The 18788-nt window shown below is 47.9% G+C and overlaps 1 protein-coding gene across 2 annotated transcripts in view; it reads left to right on the forward strand.

Moving 5' to 3' along the window:
• The window catches only part of RPGR (retinitis pigmentosa GTPase regulator), a 951931-nt gene that overhangs the window by 541694 nt on the left and 391449 nt on the right, over window positions 1-18788 (forward strand). The gene's annotated exons all lie outside the window — the stretch shown is intronic.

Here is an 18788-nt window from a genome sequence, read left to right on the forward strand (position 1 = left end):
CTGAGACTTGGAACTAGCCAGCTTCCATTATTAACACTTAAAGGCTTGCAACTGGGAATTCCGAGACAGATGAGTATATGTCGATTATGTAAACAAACCAACCAATTGGAAACTGCAAAGCATGTTATGACCGAGTGTAAGGTACTTGGTTTATGTTTACTAGGAGAGGGTTTGTATAATTATGATACAATCAAATCGGATTCCTTTTGGGTATACTGTTTAAATTCTGAATCAAATAGATTGCACATGGCACTTTAGTGGGTTTGGAAATCCCTTGAACCTATAAAAGTAGGAAATCGAAGAGTGAAAGGACAGAGGAAGATGCATACAGAATGTAAAGAAATCGACTTTGAAACCCATGAACTGATAAGTGTGGAACAGTGACATATGTTTAGATATGAATTAGTAGATTGGGAAACCTTTTAATTGTTTTTAAATATTTTAAAAACTGACATTTGAATTCAGTATTTTTAGTACTTAAATGGTTTAGCTGTTTTACAAAAATAATATTGTCTTTGGAGGGGGTTTCCCTTCTTAGGATTATTCAGTTTAGTATTATTAATAACGTGATGTGATGCCTGTGTGTATTTATTGTGACTTGATTTAACTTAAGAAATTGTTAATCTATATTTAATATATAATATGAATCTTAATTTTATTAAAGTTCTTTTGAACTGTAAACAGATAAAGATAAATAAATAAAAACATTGGTAGAACTGACAATGCTATCTATAAACATTCAGACTTCCTTGTCAGTTCCCAAGTAATATAACATTTGTTGTTCTTAGTCTAGACTTAAACTACTTGTATTAGACTCAACAACTTAAGTGGCTCTTCGAATAAAGCTAACAAAATGTTATTTTTAAAGTGGTCAGGTTTGGTCTTTTTCCTCAGGTCACTTTACTATGGTTGCTCTTTGAGTGCTTGGACACTGGTGTCAGCTTGTAGTATGATGGTCAAAATATATTTTCCCAATTATTCTAAGGGGTAGGTGGCTCATTTTTCCAGTAAGTACTATGTCAGTAATGAAATCTAGAGTTCACGTGCTAGACAGGACTCTGTATCTCACGTGCTAGACAGGACTCTGTATCTCAGGCCAGAGGCCTGCGTTCAAGTTTCTTGCCTCAGCATGGACTGTTGCCACTTGTTACTTTATTTATTTATTTGCATTTTTAAAGCGCCCATTGGCCCTTGGGCATCGTGGCGCTGTTACAGGATACTTGCTTAGACGAACAACAGTTAGGGTACAGTTTACAAACAGTTTACTGCAGTTTACAGAGTGTGGTTTTACTCATTGCCTCTTGCACCACAGGCAAAATTGTGTTTTGGCATGCTTTTTTCATGTACGGTGATGTACGTTTCTGTTTCTTTCTCCCATTCCACCCTTGCTAGCTAGCAGCATTCCTTTATTCTCTTCCAGGTCACATGACATATCTCTTCATCCTCCTCTGAACTCACTGGTACAATGTTGAACATCTGTTAGGCACTCTTGAGGTCTATTCTGCTCATCAGATCGTCCCTGGTTGTCCAGTAAGTAGGACAGTGTTCAGTGGAATCTTCAAGCCCGCTTCTTTTGTTGTTACTGCACCGAACAATAACACTGCACCATGCGTTGCTTCTCCTGTGCAAGATGACAACCACATCTTTTCCTTTTGCCATGTCTTTTCAAGAAGCTGCAGATTGCACACAGCCAAGGGCAATGAGCTCCAGGGAGCAATTCGTTCTGTTGTCTGTTCCCTTTGATTTATCACATACTTCTGAAAGTTTAAGGACTGCATGTGGTATTTTAGAAACAATTCAAACTCAGAATCATGAGAACCCTAATGGGTTGCGAGTGAAGTGGCCTTGGGGAGTGGGTGTCCTCTCGTGTTTAGTCTGCAGACATGCATATTGCTCTGACCCCATCCATCTTTGTGCCAGAACATATCCTGAAAGACTTTAGACGGGTCATCCTGGCTATTTTTTAAACGATGTCCCTCTGCCAGCATACCTGGCCGCCTGCTTCTGATGCCATGCAGCCCATTTCATAACTAAATGGTGGTGTCCATAACTTTATCCTGTGGTGCTGAGCACTCTGGTGTTCATTTTGAGGATATTTTGTTGGGACCTCCCACTGTTGCTGATCTATTTGGCTCCTCCGCCAGCTGGACCTGGCACACTTTCTGTGGCTGTGCGCTTGAGCTCTGCACCTGTGGCTCAACGAAAGCTGGGTCAGTTGGCCTTTGCAGACACCATTCTGGATCATATATGTCACTCCACAATGCTCCATTTTGAAGTGTGGTTTGATGCTTAAAGTTTATTTATAGAGACAAAATCATGGATAGACACACTGTAGGTGACAGGATTCAGGTTAGGATATACACCTGTACATCAGGATTCTTTTTCCTGGGGCCTTTACGATCTTCAGAAATTCAGTGCGTTAGACACCTCACTTGAACTGTCCTTGACTACTCATTGTCTCCATCCATTTGGAGGATGTCTTACCCTTTTGCATTTGAAATTAAAGGCCCATAATCGAAGGAAAAGAATTATACATTTACAGAATGCAAGCATGCACACCTTCACTCCTTTAGTGGTGGGTTCTCAGATCCAATTCTTTATATTTTGGAGAACCCTTCTTAAGGTACTTTAATGTTCCAAATTATAGTTATGAAGAAGAAAATAACACCCAATGAGAAACATATTGTGGCAAACCCTGTCCCTTCAGAGAATAGGTCTCTAGTGCGAACTCAATAACGAACACATTTCGCATCCTTTGACCAGAGAGTCTGAAAAGCTTTATGCAGCAACTATGGACATTGGCAGACATTGTGTCGCAGATAACATTTTCACTTTGACCAAATATGCATATTCACTCATGCAATTAGCAATAGAAGCAGCCAAACACACGCTGGGCATTTGCAACTGAGCTTTCATCAGTTAGTGAAAGACGCACTTGAGTCTTCTAAACACACCATAAAGCCGAAGTTAGATCGAAAAAAGGTGTGATGCCTAGGATGATGAGAGGTCCAACGCTGCTTTACACATTCCCTCTTGGTTGTGGTCCTTTGCATTTTTTTTCGTAGACTTTAGGTTAGTTTCACTCCTGTCTTTTGTCAGAGAGAATATTTTCGCCATTAAGGCTGACGTTGATCTGAACACGTTTAAAAACAGGGTCATAATCATTTGTCAGTCATTGTAATCAAAGGCATTCCGTCAATGTTCTGCTTTTAAGAATTGATGCAGTAGCAGCAATTTCAGTGCTATCCTCAGAGGCCGCTTCAGTAGGTCTGGCAAACATTATTTAAATCGCAAAGGGAGGACTGGTTTCTCCAGAGAGCGGTTGCAAGATGAGTCCGAAATTGACACCTTGAGAACAGGGATTTTTTTTATTTTTAAATTTGTAAAGCGCAAATTTGGCAGCCTGTAGGCATCAAGGCGCTGTGCCATACATGATACTCACATTGCTTAAGTTTACGGTTACAGAACATCTGTTACGCTCACCTGGCTCCCACAGGGGCGTCGGTCGGACCCGGACTGCTGCGGCCTCCACCAACGTGATGCGTAGTGCAGAGATGACAGACTAGACTGGCCCTCCTAATCTCGTCTGCTTGACCCGTAGAAGGATTCTCCTGCAAGTGGAGAGAGGAATTTAGCCACCCGTGGATTCTAGTGATGGCACCTCCCTGCTCTCCCCACTAATCACCTCCAAAATCCCCTTCCAGTACTCTCACCTTATATTCTTAAAAGATGAGCTCTCCATCCTGCGTGGATTGCAGGGGCGCGTAGACACCAGTTGCTTCACTGGTTAAAAGGCGTTGGAGAGTTCCGGACGAGAGTTGACTCTGAGGTTCCTGGCAAAGACCAGTAAGTATAGAGTGCATAGAGTTCAATATGTCCGATGTTCACTCGTATCCCATTTCTTTCTTATCTTGCAGTGGAGTTCGAGAAAAGATGGTCTCGTGGCGGTAGATGGCGTTCAGGTAAGAGTCTGTATTACCGATGCTGTCCGGAAAATGATGCATGTATTTAACGTGTTGTTTTCTCTCCGTTTGCAGATGTGGCGTTTGAAGATGTGAAGAGTTAAAGAATAATGCCTCCGGTGGTAATCAGGTAAGTCTATGGTGGTAAGAGAGATTGTATTTGTTGCCTCTCTCGGCTCACCTGGTTGTTTCTTTTGTCCCCAGATGCCGGAGCCGGCGAAGAAATGATGGAGGCAGCGCCGGATCGAAAGGTGCTGCGAGGACTGGTGAGTATGGCGCAGCGCTGCAGCTGGCGATGCGATGCGTGTAGAATGAATGTCCTTTCCAAGTGCTGAGACGTGATGGTTCCGGAATCAGGTGAGAAATTGGAATAAAGTTCGTTTTCTAACCTTGCCTTTACATTCCTTCTTCTCTAGGAGCTCCGGATTCAGGACGGGCGTGGCAGAGGTCTGGAAGCTGACTTGCAGGCACGGTGAGCGTTACGCTGCTGGATGCAGAATAACGCGAAGCGTGTGTTGCTGGTCGGGAGTGGTTTAAATAGCCTCAAAAGTAGTCCCAGGTAAGAAGTCCCTAGAACCACACCCGAGTAAAAAATAGTCCCTGTAGAAAAACAGTCCCTTTCAGGCTTTATGTTGGATTGGAGTCATTTGCAGCATGGTCTGCCTGAGGTAAGTAATGACTATGAGCCTGGCACCTTAGGCGCCAGGACTGATTTCTACTATGAGCCTGGAGCCCAAGGCGCCAGGACTGAACCCAGATAGCCCCTAGCCGGGGCTGCTGAGGTTTTACTAAATGTCTAGATGCCAGCTCCCGGGGCTGATGGGCTTGGTCCGGATGCCTGGGGGTAGCCATCATGACAGCATCAAGTAAGGTTACGAGTACAATACATTACAAAGTGGTGCAGCGCATGCTGCAAAGTCAAATCGGGTAAATAATGGTACAGTTAGGCAAGTGGTGCAGCGCAGGCTGCCAAGTAAAATCTGTACTACATTCATACACTGCTATCTAAAGTCCCCACACACATTCTGCTTGACACCCTCTGCATTGAATATTTACCTTCCCTTCCCATTGTCAGACCACCATGAAATACCAGAAGACCTAACACCCAAACACTCCCCACACAACCAGTCAGGCAAAGGAAATAGTTACAACCAGCTGCATAACTCCTCACTATACTTTAAACAAAAATCAACCCACATCACCTACAACCCTACATCAGTCCTTTGTGACTTATAGAATTGCCTTACCGAAGCTCTGGACGCCATTGCCCCAATCATATCTACAAATAGCAGCATAACTACACGCCTAGTACAAAAATGATACATGCCCAAACTACTTGACTTAAAGAAAGAACTACATCAATTAGAATGAAAATGGGGCAGACTCTATTCCCCCAAAAACATAACAAGATAACATTACAAACTAAACTTGCCCACTGCAAAAAAACAAATAATACGACAAACAATGCCATTTTACAAACCACCTGATCTCTTCTCCCAACATTCGAAAAGAACTCATGAAGCTCCTCCATGATGCCCAAAGAACTGGAACCCCTTCAAATCCCATTGAACCTCCATTTGAACCACACAATAAATGTACAACTAATTTCTCTTAGAAAAGCAATAACATCTGACAAAACCTCACTGCATCTTCCACAGACCCTAAACGAGATGTCATCAGTCCCCTCTTTTCTTCACACCCACAACATACTGTCCCTTATCACCCTTACCTAAGAGAGTCATTCTCTGAGCTATTCAATATTAGCACTCCAAGATACTTATGTCCAAGTAAATGACAAAACTTCTCGGACCACTCATCCAGGAAGACTGCCCCAATTGTAATTAATACCTCTTTCCTCTCAGGATGGGTACCTAAAGCACTGAAACATGTAGTATTCCACTCTCAGTTTAAAAATAAACCCCTCGACCCGAAAGGACCCAGGCAACTACTGTTACATTTTCCACCTTCCATTTACAAGAAAATTACTCGAAAGAGCAGTAATCAACAATCTGCAGCTATTCATGAAAGTCAACAGCCTTACTCAACACCAAAAAGTAGGCTTTCATCTTGGCCGAGTAACTAACTCTGTTCTTCTGGGGGTAACTGACGAGTTCAGAAGATCATCAGACTCAAACAGCACCTGTGCCCTGATTCTGTTAGATTTCTCGTCTGCTTTTTGTACAGTTGATCATGTAATTCTCCAAGGCCACCTCCTCTATGCAGGAACCAAGAATCTTGCATTACTCTCGGTTTTCTCCTTTTCGTCTAATCGCACAAAACTAGTGGCACTTCAAACAGTCGTACCTTAGAGAGTACCGCAGGGCTCAATACTATCCCCATATGTTTTCAATATTTACTTTAAGGTACTGGCCAGCCTCAAAAGCTCTTTCAAACTTGGTTTCTTTGCATGTGCTAAAGACACAAGACCCTCCTAATATTCGAGAATGGCTTAAATAAATCATAATCAAACTTCAAGATCTGCATAACAAAGTTACAGATTAAATGAATGGAAGTGGAACAAAATTCGACCTTGTCAAAACCAAAATCACGTCTTTCTAACCCACTTATCTGGACCCCACCGATGCAACCTGATTTCCTGTGTGCATGCTACAACTCAGTATAAAAGTATTTAGCCGTGACATAATTAATTCTGTGCTCACATTTAAAGCTGAATTCACCTCATTAGTGTCATTGTTAACCTTTTCTGCTGCCAATAACAGAATAACCATTGTAAACTGTCACAATATGCACATTCGGGAGCAAGAAGTACACCAAGACCAGAGGATCAAAGTTAACACATTGTATTCGGTACTGTGTATGGGGGGGTGGGGCAACTGAACTATAAACAGGATCTTTCCCAATGAAAATAATGATATAACAGGGGTTTCTTCTTCCAGTGTCTCTTGAAATGGTTTTTCCAGTGTCCATATGGGAGGTCAATATTTCAAGCTGCATCCACTGCCCCAAAGTCTCAAAGTAGTTACTTCACTCCCCTCCACCTAATATGTTGCAAATCCTCATTCTGCTCCTCTCAGCCTTGTTCCGGGGACCCGTACCCCAAGACTAAACCAGTCCTCAATGTTCTGTTGGATCTTCAGGGGTGGTTTAAGGATCTTGTTGGGGCCAGCAAGGAGAGAGGCAAAAGGACTACTCTGTACTAACTTTCTTTCTTACCTTGATTCTTTCCACCACCTCTTTGTACTGTCACTAGTCTCCCTGAACCCCGCTGAAACCTCCTACTTCTAAATAACTCTTCGGTCTCTGGCTCCTTGCCTTTCCTTTCAGTATTTTACTAAACAGGTGAGCTATTTTCTTTATGGTTCTATTCTTTTTCTTCCAAAACTCATCAACCCCTTAATCATCTTCTTAACTCGGATCACCTGAAATTGTATTGTTCTGTTTCCTCACTTTCTTCGCCTACGCTCTCCTCCTGCTGATTTCTAAATGTCTCTTTACTACTACTTTGGTCTTTTGTCAGTGCCTCTCACTCCACTTCTGGTATTTTTTTCTCTCCCCAACCTTCTAATCTTATTCCATCCTTCAACTCCACTTCAAATTTTATTTCCTCCTTTTTTATTGTTTCTATTTCCCACTTCAACTCCACTCCAGGATTCCTTCCCCCTTTTGTGTTATTCCTACATCTCTCTTTAACTCCACTCCTGCGTTTTCTTCCCCCTGTCTGTCCTCTGTTTCTACTACTGACTTCCAAATATTGCCTGGGTTTACTTCTTCCCTTTTTGCCTCTATTACCAATATTGACTTAGAATCCACTACAAGTTTTCCTTCCACCGTTCTGTCCTTTATTTCGAGTACTGGCTTACAAGCCACTCTTGAGTTTGCTTCAGTCCTTCTTTCCTCTATTTCGAGTACTGGCTTACAAGCCCCTCCTGGGTTCACTTCAACCCTCTTTTTCCACTTTCTCTCACCTGTAATCAAACCACTTTCATCTCTTCTATAAGGGTCACATCATCCTCTCTCCTGCTGTCCCTTCTGCATGTCCTTTCTCTGCCAGACTCCTGTGTCCAGTCTTCAAAATCTATAAAGCACCTCTCCTCTGCAGCAATCTCTTTTCCAACCTTCTCTAAAGAGGAGTCGCCTGCACCTGTCAACACCACTCTCCCTCCCTCATATTGCAAATAGGGCTGATAGTCTGCAGCTGTGAGTTTAAATGGTATGAGTGTTGGAATTGTCTGATCTCTCTCACTTCCTGGTATTCCAATTGAGGCTTGGGGGCTTCGGCTGACTATATATAAAAACCCAGGTGACCATTTTGAAATTCTGTATGAAGGAAGGAACAAGTTACTTACCTGTAACTGTTGTTCTCCAGCATGGGTCTGGCATGGATTCATATGCTCATGAATATTCCCCGTCGTCAGGCTGGGAAACCTCGGTAAAGAAAAACAGTTTCACTTTCACTTACAAAACTGTATTTCTCCCATAAACCAATCACTGTCCTCTGGGTCATACTGCCCCCAACCAATTACAGTCCTCTCCCTAAGCCCCTTCTCTAGCAACCATCTTCAGATTTTTACTGCATGCTTCAGTGTTGGGAGTCCTCGAGTTTTGCTCTGCAAGCTACTTCTAGGTTTTTCCTGTTTTTTTGTGGAAAAAGGTTCGTTTCTGATCGGTCTTTCTTAGTAGTAACGAATCACTGATCTCTGGGTCATACTGCCCCCAGCCAATGACTGCCCTCTCGCTAAGCCCCGCCTCTGGCAGCCATCCTCAGATTTGGTAGCACGCCAAGTGGCAGTATGACCAAGTGAAGAGCCGCAGATGGGTTGGTGGGAGGGTTCGCATGTGAATCCATGCCAGACCCATGCTGGAGAACAACAGTTACAGGTAAGTAACTTGTTCCTTCTCCAGCATGGGGTCTGGCATGGATTCACATGCTCATGAATAAAAGAATACATAGCAGTATACACATGCACAACCACGGGAGGTGGCAAAGGCTCAACATTAAGCATTACAAACAAACTCAACATTAAGCAATTCTTACCTCCTCACCAGGCTCACCTTAGGCAAACAGGTTGCGCAGTACTACTTGGCCGACCCTGGACTCCCGATCGATGCAGTAGAATCTTGTGAAGGTGTGCGTCGACCTCCACATTGCAGCCCTGCAGATGTCCAGCAGGGGCACACCAGACATGAACGCCGTGGTAGCAGCGATCGCTCTGGTCGAATGGGCTCTCGGACAGCCGGGCAGCGGTCGGTTTGCCAGTGCATGATGCAGCCGGAGAGCCATCTGGAAATGGAAGTCTTCGAGAGAGCCTTCCCTTGATTCACAGACCCAAAGTTCACAAACAGTTGTGACGTCTTCTGAAAACTCTTTGTGCGGTCTACGTAGAACTTCAGTGCTCTAGCTACATCCAGCGAGTGCAAAGGCCTCTCGGCCGGCGTCGAAGGCGACGGGAAGAAAACTGGTAACACCAAAGGCTCGTTGAGGTGGAAGTCTGACGGCACCTTGGGCATGAAGGAGGGGTGCGTCCTCAGCACCACCCTTGTGTCATGAAAAGTAAAGTATGGAGGCTTGCAAGATAGGGCCTGGATCTCTTCCACTCGTCGTGCGGAGGTGATGGCCACAAGGAACGCTGTCTTCCATGACAGGAACTTCAAAGGCGCCGAATGCATAGGCTCGAATGGGGCCCCATGAGCCTGGTCAGCACCACATTAAGCTCCCACGCCAGGGCAGGAGCCTTCATCGGCGGGAATGATCAGAATAGTCCCTTCATAAATTCCTTCACCAGGTGATGAGACCACAAGGACGCCCGTCCCGTAGTCCTGGTATATCGGGAGATGGCAGCCAGATGTATTTTGATGGAGGCGTGAGCCAATCCAGCTTTGGCCAGCGACAGTAGGTACAGTAGGTACAGCAGTACTTGAGGGGCCGTAATCCGCAGAGGGTTAATCTTCTGTGCACGGCACCAGACAGAGAACCTCTTCCATTTATGACCGTAACACTTGAGAGTTGAGGACGCCCTGGCCTTTGCAAGAACCTCTCTGCAATCAGCCGGTATATTGTACCCTCCAAACTCTAGTGCTGCAGGAACCAGGCCTGCAAGTTCAGCGACTGTGGGTCGTGATGGAGAATGGCGCCTCCTTCTCTGGAGAGAAGATCCACGTCTGCCGGCAGCATGACTGGTGGGGACGTTGACAAGTCCAGAAGGTCCGGGACCAGATCTGCCTCGGCCACGCCGGTGCGACGAGGATCATCCTGCACCTGGACTTCTTGAGCTGGTTGATGAGGCGGAGCGGCAACGGAGGGAACGCGTATAGAAACAGGCCGTCCGAGGGGAACGAGAAAGCATCGCCCATGCTCCTCGGCTGTGGGAACCTGCTGGCCAACCTCTGGCACTTGGAGTTCGTCGCCATCGCAAACAGGTCGATCTGGGGTTTGCCCCATCGTTGGAAGAGCCGATCCACTTGTTCCTGGCGCAGTTCCCACTCGTGACACGAGCGCAGCTCCCTGCTGAGTGAGTCGGCGATACTGTTTTTTATTCCTGCCAAGTTTAAGGGAACCAGAAACATCCCCTGGGCGATGGCCCAGTGCCACAGATCCTGGGCCTCCTTGGATAAAGCTGGGGATCTGGTGCCCCCTTGCTTCCGTATGTAGAACATTGTGGTGGTGTTGTTGGTGAAGATCCTCACCACCTTGTCCTTGAGGGACGGAAGGAACGACTTGAGAGCCCAGAAAACTGCCCGGAGCTCCTGAATGTTGTGAAGAGACCTCTCCTCCAGGAGCCAAAGCCCTCTTGTGTGGAGATCTCCGGTGTGGGCCCCCCAACCCTCCAGAGAGGCGTCTGTCGTCACCGTCTCCTGAAACGCCGGCGTTTGAAAGTCCGTTGTTAGGGAGAATTCTCTCTTTAGGCTGAATTTCCTAACCTAGTGAGTCCCCCAGCAGCTTTGCTGGATTTCTGGAGTTTGTTTTTTTCTCCTGCCAAGAGTGAGACTCTTTTTCTCCCACTCTTGGACATGATTTATGGTGTTCCTTTGACTGTTAATGTGTTTTATGGGCTATGGGGTCCTTTACTCCATAGGGTCTCATGTGTTTTTACTATGTGTGTTACACAGCACCCTCCGTGCAGTGACACAGGGGTGTCATAGTGACACCCCACCATAGACTCCATACCCTGGGACTGGCTACTGTCTCCCAGGGCATGTAAAGTCACCATTGGCTTTACTAGTCCCAAATTATGAACAGAAACCAGTACAAACCATCATATTGTGGACGTACTGGTCGGGGCAATTCGATTGCCCCGGGGTCTGTTAGTCGAGGGGGCACGTCTCCGTCCCCCCTGATCGAGTTTTGGCTGGTGGCAGTGGATACTACTTTTTATATTCGACCGCGAATATATCCCTATGGGATTTTCCCATTGTTCGAGGCTACCAACTTTAATTATTTAATTCTAATAGCCTCGAACATACCGCCGGTTTATTTATTTAATATTAATTTGCCGGTTGGTATTTTTTGCCAGGACTCGATTCTAAAATGGCTTTTGTGTTCTCTTCTGTCACTCCAACCAAAGTCGAGCCCTTTGTTCCACTTTTTGGCAGGCTTCTCCACAGAAGCCTCCAAAAGTGGTGCCACTCTGTCTGGGTACCACAGGGGGTGCTGGAGGGGGTTTAGGCACCCTGGACTGAGTTACCTTGGTAACTCAAGTCACACTCTTGTGTGATTGGCCCAAGTCGGCTCACCACTTAGCATGTTTGATTGACAGCTAGGCTGAGTGAATGGGGGTGTGCTGCAAAAAAGCAGGGCTTTGGGGACTGGAACTTCAGAAGTCGCCACAGGACCTGAGAATCCGACGAGGGAGAAGCTGAGCCGACCTACCACGACGACACCACCGGTGGAGCCCTGCGGAACTGACTCACCACTTCCTGACGACAGAGAAGATCTCTCGGCTGGAGAGGCTTCTTCCCCTGACTGGTGGGCACAACCAGTTTACCTTCTTTTCCTCGCCTCCCAGGACGTCTTGTCGTCGAATTGCCCGTGCCAAGCACCCCGGCAAACGGATAACCACTTACCACTGGACCGCGAATAAAAGGACCGCTCCTTTTACCTGAGAACTCCGCAGCTGGTTTCTTCCCTGGCAGTGCAACGGACTTCTGCCTTCCTCCCCGACGAGATCCTCTCTTCCCCCGGACGAAGCACTGACTTGCATCCGCTGCCAGGAACAACTGCCCCCGCTGGAGTATTCTCACCACTTTAAGGTACCGTGTCCGCCAGGCCTCCCTTTCTAAAGATTGCTACAAGGTAATAATCCCTTAACCTTCTGGACTGTGCTGGCCGCCTTGACCCTAACTGGTCCCTTTCTTTTGGTCCTACTCTTTATGAACCTTTTCAAGACTTTTTGTGCACTTCAACCGTGTGACCTTGGACACATTTCGTTCTGATCCTCTTAAAGTGGATCTGGCCTTCTGAACTCTAACTTCACGGTTTTACTTTGCCTTCCTCTCTTGTTGTGTTCTTGTGAAAGTGTTGGGATCTGTTTCAAATTATACTCTGCTTTTCTCTCCCTTTTTAAAATGAATTATTAGAGTGCCATCTGCATTAAGCGCTCACCGCTGTCTGAAAATAAGTGGGGCTTTACTTAAGACTTGTCTAATATTCTTCTAAGGGAGTGTATATCTTTTAGTGACCGTGTTTGTGAACTGCTTAACATTAGTGCCTGTGTGTTTTACTAGATGTGGTTTTAAATAAATAATTATATCTCTTTTACACCAAGCTCTGGTCAGTGTTTACTTGTTCTACTGTGTTCTTTTGACCTATTGTGCATACTCTGTATACTGTCTAACTCTTCTTGAGGGAAGTCTGACTGCTCAGCCACAGCTACCAAGTGAATCTGTGTGGTACAGACTGCTACCAAGTGGGTTTACTGCCAAACACCTGTAGTCTTAAATCTTTTGCAGTGGTCCCAGAGGGAACTGCACAGGTTTCTGCCTAACATCCGTGCCTGTAGTGAGGTGAGCACGGGTGCCCCACCATAGGATCGCCCGACGGAACTCCTTGTTGAGAGGGATCCTGTCCTCGAAGCAGCCCGTCGCCTGAAACCAGCGGGCGTCGAGGAACTCCTGTAGCGGACGCATCTGAAGTCTGCAAAGGGGTACAAGATAGATGCATTAGGACATCATCCCGAGAAGGGACTTGATGGACCTCACCCTGGCCACGTCCGTGGCTAACAGGCGCCGCACCTTGCCCAGGATGGTCTTGGTCCTCTCCTGAAGGGGAGGCCAATTGCCCCACTGTATCGAGCTTCGCTCCTAGAAACAGTGCTACTTGCGATGGAACCAGGTGCGATTTGGGGTAGTTGATGGCGAACCCCAGCTCCGTGAGCAACCGGACGGTCCTCGCCGTGTGTTCGACGGCGAGTTCCCTTGTCCTTGCCCGGATTAGCCAGTCGTCCAGGTAGGGGTAGACGTGGATCCCCTGCAGGCGCAGGCGCCGGCGCCCCGCCACTGGTGCCAGGCACTTGGTGAAAACCCTGGGTGCCGACTTTAATCCGAACGGTAGGGCTCTGAATTGGTAGTGGCGTCCCTGAACCACGAACCTGAGGAACTTCCTGTGCCGTTTTAGAATGGGGATGTGGAAGTAAGCATCCTCCAGGTCCAACGACGATAGGAAGTCGCCTTCCTCCAGCTGTCCCAGCACGTGCTGGAGGGTGACCATCCTTAATTTCTGCGCCTTGATGTATTTGTTTAACCGACGCAGGTCCAGGATGGGGCGCCAACCGCCTGTCTTCTTTCTTGAGCATCGCCCTTACCTCCAACAGCAGTTGAGGGACGTGATTCTCCTTCCTGGCCACGGGAGGAATGCGAGGGCACTTCTTTTGGAATTCCAACGAGTGCCCGTTGGCCAGGGTGTCCAACACCCAACGGTCGGTGGAGATGGACTCCCACACGCTGACTAACTTCGTCAGCCGGCCTCCCACCGGGGTGCTTCGGTGGGGGCCCGACAACACGGCTGGCTCAGTCTTGCTTGGAGGCGGCCTTGCCGCCTTGGCACTCCCTGGCGACGACGGCGGGATCCCCCTTGCTTGCCGTGACCTCTGTAGGCCTCCTGGGAAGAGGAGCGGGGCGCCTGGCGGTAAGTGGAGGAGCCACTGCTGGATCCTTTGGAGGCACCCTGTCTGCCTCCGGAGCTCCAAAAGGGCCGTCGCTGTTGAAGCACCCCTAGGGCCCAGGCCGTCTCCGAGTCGGTCTTGATGGCCTGTAGAGACTCGTCCACCGCCTTACCAAAAAGGTTGTTGCCGTCGAACGGCATGTCCAACACTCTGGTCTGGACGTCCTGGCGAAAGTCTGTCGCCTTGAGCCATCCTCGTCGTCGGAGGCAAACTCCGTTGCCCAGTTGACGAAATCCGTTATCGGCAATGTCCGTTGCCACCGTTATGGCATGATCCGACGCCACCTCGCCTTCCTGCAGAATTTCTAGGGCCTCCGCCCTCTTGTCGTCAGGTAGGAAGTCTAGCAGGGGAGCTATCTTGAACTAGAGCTCCCTGTCGTAGCGGGCCACGATCGCTAAGGCATTGGCCGCCTTAATCGTCGTCGTCGCTGTCTCGTCGTCCCATGGAGTCCAACTTTTTGCCCTCGCTGTCTGACGGGGAAGTGGAATTTGAAGCCGCCGCACCCGCTGCCTTCTTCTTAGCCGCTGCCGAGATGACAGAGTCTTGCGTGGGCTGGGCCCTGAGGCACAAGGGGGTGGCATGGGGGACTCTACTTATTCTCGTACCTGGCCCTCTTGGCGGGTGTCGTGGAAGGGTTCTTGAAGACAGCAAGCCCCTCGTCCCAGATGTCGTCGAGCAAAGGTACAGCGAGGACCGTCTTCCTCTTGGCCTCTCGTCGTTGGTACAGAAACCCTTCCTTTTTTTGTTCTTCAGGGCAGAGCTGGAAGAGCTCGGATGCCCTGGTTATCATGACGTGGAAGGAGCCAATTTCGTCGGCTGGAGGAGCCCGCGGGGGGGTGATGACGGGATGTCCGCTGTGTCATTGCCGCCGTCATCGTCCGTCCCCGTCGCTGTATCCGTCGCCGTATCCTCTCTAGGGTCCGGCGAGGGGGATGCGGGGTCCACAGGTCTCGCAGGCACGAAGGGCGGAGCGGGGTGGACTCTCCTCCACTTGTTCGGAGGGCTTCCCGACGGGCCTGGTTCTGGATCCTCCGTCGGGGTCAGTGGTAATCTCGTCCTTATCTCGGTACATAAGGATTGGATTGCCAACAAAATGGCCGCCGAGCTATCCTGGGGCTCGGGTAATGGCTGCGACGGACGGGATGGCCGTTCCACTGGGCCCTCTTCCTCGTCATCGTCGCTATCTTCGATCACGTCAACAGGGACCGCCCCCTGGGATCGAACCTTCTTGAACCTCTCGTTGAGGCCTATGAACCTCTCGTTGAGGCCTATGGACCTCTCGTTGAGGCCGTTCTCGGTTTCCACCAGCTCCTCCTCAGAGGCTGATTCCGAGTCTGTAATGGCCACTGGCCCCCACCCCCTCTTTTTCCGCCGGGGACTTCACGGGGGTCTTAACGATGGGCTGGAAAGAGGATTCCCTCCGCGGTGGCAGGCATACTCTGGGCCCGGAGGCCGTTTCCACTGGTATAGTCTCAGCCGGCTTCGCCAGGGTCGCAGCGACCACTTCGATAGAGGCCTTTGCCAGCTGGATCAAAGCCCTCACCACCTTAGGTGCGTCCTGGGCCTTCGCCTTGGGGGGAGGGTCAGCGCCTCGTTCCCCCTTCGAGATCGACCGGGTCCGCTCCAGCGGCTTACCCTGGTTCTCGGACTTCCTTTTCCCCGAACCAGAGCGCTGGCTCGTGGTCGAACGTGCCGGGGAAGTAGCGCCCTGCCTGGTAGCCGAAGAGCCTGACCTTTCGGCGCTCCCGGTGCCCGCAGACTCACGGTGCTTGGCGCTCTGTTGGGCCCCTGTCGCCGGGGCGCCCTCACAGGACTTAGAAGCCCGCTCAGACTTTTTCATCGCCTTCTCACCTGCTGTGCCCTTCTCCAGCCAGGCGGCGAGGCGGGAACGACGATCTTGTTTGGTCCGTTCCGAAAGGTTCTTGCAGAACGCACAGTCCTTCTCCACGTGCGTCTTGTCCTCATGAAGGCAGTAGAGATATTGCGAATGCTCGTCCTCCTTGAAAACGTTTTGCAATCCGCATCCAGGGCAGCACCTGAACAGCTTGGATCCGGGCGTCGAGCTTCCCTTGTCCTGGGCCATGTCCGTTGAGGTAGGCCGCAGATCTTCCGGAATCCTCCAAGAAGTGTAAACTCAACGAAAACTTCACCCTTGAGGGGCGTAGAAGAATTCCGAAACGGGTCCCCGTTGTCGGAAGTAGAAACGGTGGAGCTTGAGGCTCGATTAAACCGAAAAAATGAGAAAATCTCCTGAAAAAGCGTGAAAACGCAGCAAAAAACTTGAGCGCTAAAGCACGAGGACTCCCAACACTTGAGTGTGCAGTAAAAATCTGAGGATGGCTGCCAGAAGCGGGGCTTAGGGAGAGGGCAGTCATTGGCTGGGGGCAGTATGACCCAGAGATCAGTGATTGGTTACTACTAAGAAAGACAGATCAGAAACGAAACTGATACTGATTTTTTCTTTACCGAGGATTCCCAGCCTGACGACGGGGAATATTCATGAGCATGTGAATCCATGCCAGACCCCATGCTGGAGAAGAAGCTGAGGAGGCAGCTTTTGTGACAGGCCGCATGCTGGGCTGCTCTTGGGAAGGCAAGTGGACTAAGAATTCTCTAGCAGTGTTTAGGTTTCCCTGAGGGTCTTCCTGCTTTTTAAAGGTTTCCCTATGGAGATTTTAACGTCCTTAATCCGTCCCACATTTTCTAATTGGGGAAGAAGGGCATTGTGGGAGAGGTAGTGTCAGTCACTGGGACTTCTTGACCACATAAGCAAGGTCCACAGGAGCCACAAACGTTGCTTTGTGGATGATATGCTGTGGAGAAGTTCATCTGGATTCCCAAACCCTTACTAATAGCCCTCCAGAAGGATGATTTACGTTGTGTACCCCAGTCGGTAATAATGTTTTTGGGGATACCATGAATCCGAAACATATTTTGTATGATGTAAGTTGCTAGGTCTGGAGCTGTAGGTACGTCAGGGAGGGCAATAAAATGGGCCATTTTAGTGAAGGAATCTACGACAGTGAGTATTGCTGTACATCCTTCATCGATGTGAAGGTCGGTGACAAAGTCCATATAGCAAGTTTGCCATGGGCTGTTAGGAATGGAAATAGGTTGTAGAAGTCCCATCGGACGTTGTCTAAGAGTCTTAGCTCGGGCACATATATCACAACCCTTGATGTAAGCAGTTGTATCTGATCTTATGGTATTCCACCATGCATGCTAACCTTTTCCAATGTTTTTCTGGTTTCGAAATGCCCCGCTCCCGGAACATTGTGACACCAACGAAGTAAGGTATGTTGACTAATATGACTAGGCAGCCATAGTTTGTTATCATGAAACAACAACCCCTGTTCTTCTGTATGAATATGAGAGTGATGTAAAAAGTGCTGTTTCAGAGTAAGAGTATATTGTTTCCGTAAGATCTCCTCATAGTTATGCAATACGTTATCAACAACGGCGATTATCATTTCCGGCAGAAGGAAAGGTATGCCTATAGTGGAGTCAGAGAAATCTTAGTGAGGTCGGGAAAGAGCGTCAGCCTTGGTGTTTTGATTGCCGGGTTTAAAAGTGACGATGAAATCGAACCTAGAAAATAAATGAATCCAATGAGTCTGTCTTTGGTTCATAAATTGGACTATATTAAGAAACCCTAGATTTCTGTGGTCGGTATACACTGTGCTCGTATGTTTGGCTCCTTCTAAGAGATGTTGCCAGTTTAGGAAGGTGTCTTTGATGGCTAGGAGCTCTTTCTCAAAGATACTGTAGTTCTTTTCTGCAGAGGTGAATGTATGGGAATAGTAGGCCAGGGTATGTGTTTCTTTAGAACTGGGATCCTTTTTCATTAAGATAGCCCCGAGAGCATAGTGAGACGCATCAGTTTCCATGATGTAAGCCAGATAGGGATCATGGCGATGAAGAATGGGAGCCGAAGTGAACAATCTTTTGAGTATCATGAAGGCCTTTTCCGTGTCGGGAGTCCAAACATAGGCTATGTTTTTCTTTAGTAAGCAAGTGAGTGGGACTAGGATCCTGGAATAACTAGATATGAATCGCCCATAAAAATTGGCGAATCCTAGGAAACGTTGAAGTTCTTTAACGGAATTGGGACGAGGCCAATCCAATACAGCTGTAATTTTGTGAGGGTCCATTACTATACCGGTCAGAGTAATGATAAATCCCAGGTAGGTGATACGTTGCTGATGAAATTCACTTCTTTTACATGTGAGATGTGTTCATGTTGGTTCCTTGAGAATACCAGTATACCATCGAGATATATTACCACATAGATATCCAATATGTCCCAGGAAACATCGTTGAGGAAGTATTGGAAGACTGCTGGGGCATTACATAACCTGAACAGTATTACTAAATATTCAAAATGACCGTAACGGATTGGGAATGCGGTCTTCCATTCCTCTTCTTCTGCCATGCGAACCACTTTGTAGGCACCCTTGAGATCCACTTTAGAGTACACTTGACTGTTTTTTGCCTGGTCGAGTAAAACTTGAATGAGAGGTTAGGGGTAGCGGTTCTTTATAGTGATGGCATTCAATTGTCGATAGCCCACACATGGACTGAGTTTATCTTCCTTCTTCGGGATGAAGAAAATGGGTGCTCCGGAAGTAGTGTCTGATTAATCCTTTTCGAAGCTTGGTATCTATATATTCTTTCAGAAATAGGTTTTCTTTCTCCGAAAGGGCATATG

The sequence above is a fragment of the Ambystoma mexicanum genome, chromosome 7p (assembly GCF_040938575.1).
Source record: "Ambystoma mexicanum isolate Mex_15411 chromosome 7p, UKY_AmexF1_1, whole genome shotgun sequence".
Lineage (NCBI taxonomy): Eukaryota > Metazoa > Chordata > Amphibia > Caudata > Ambystomatidae > Ambystoma > Ambystoma mexicanum.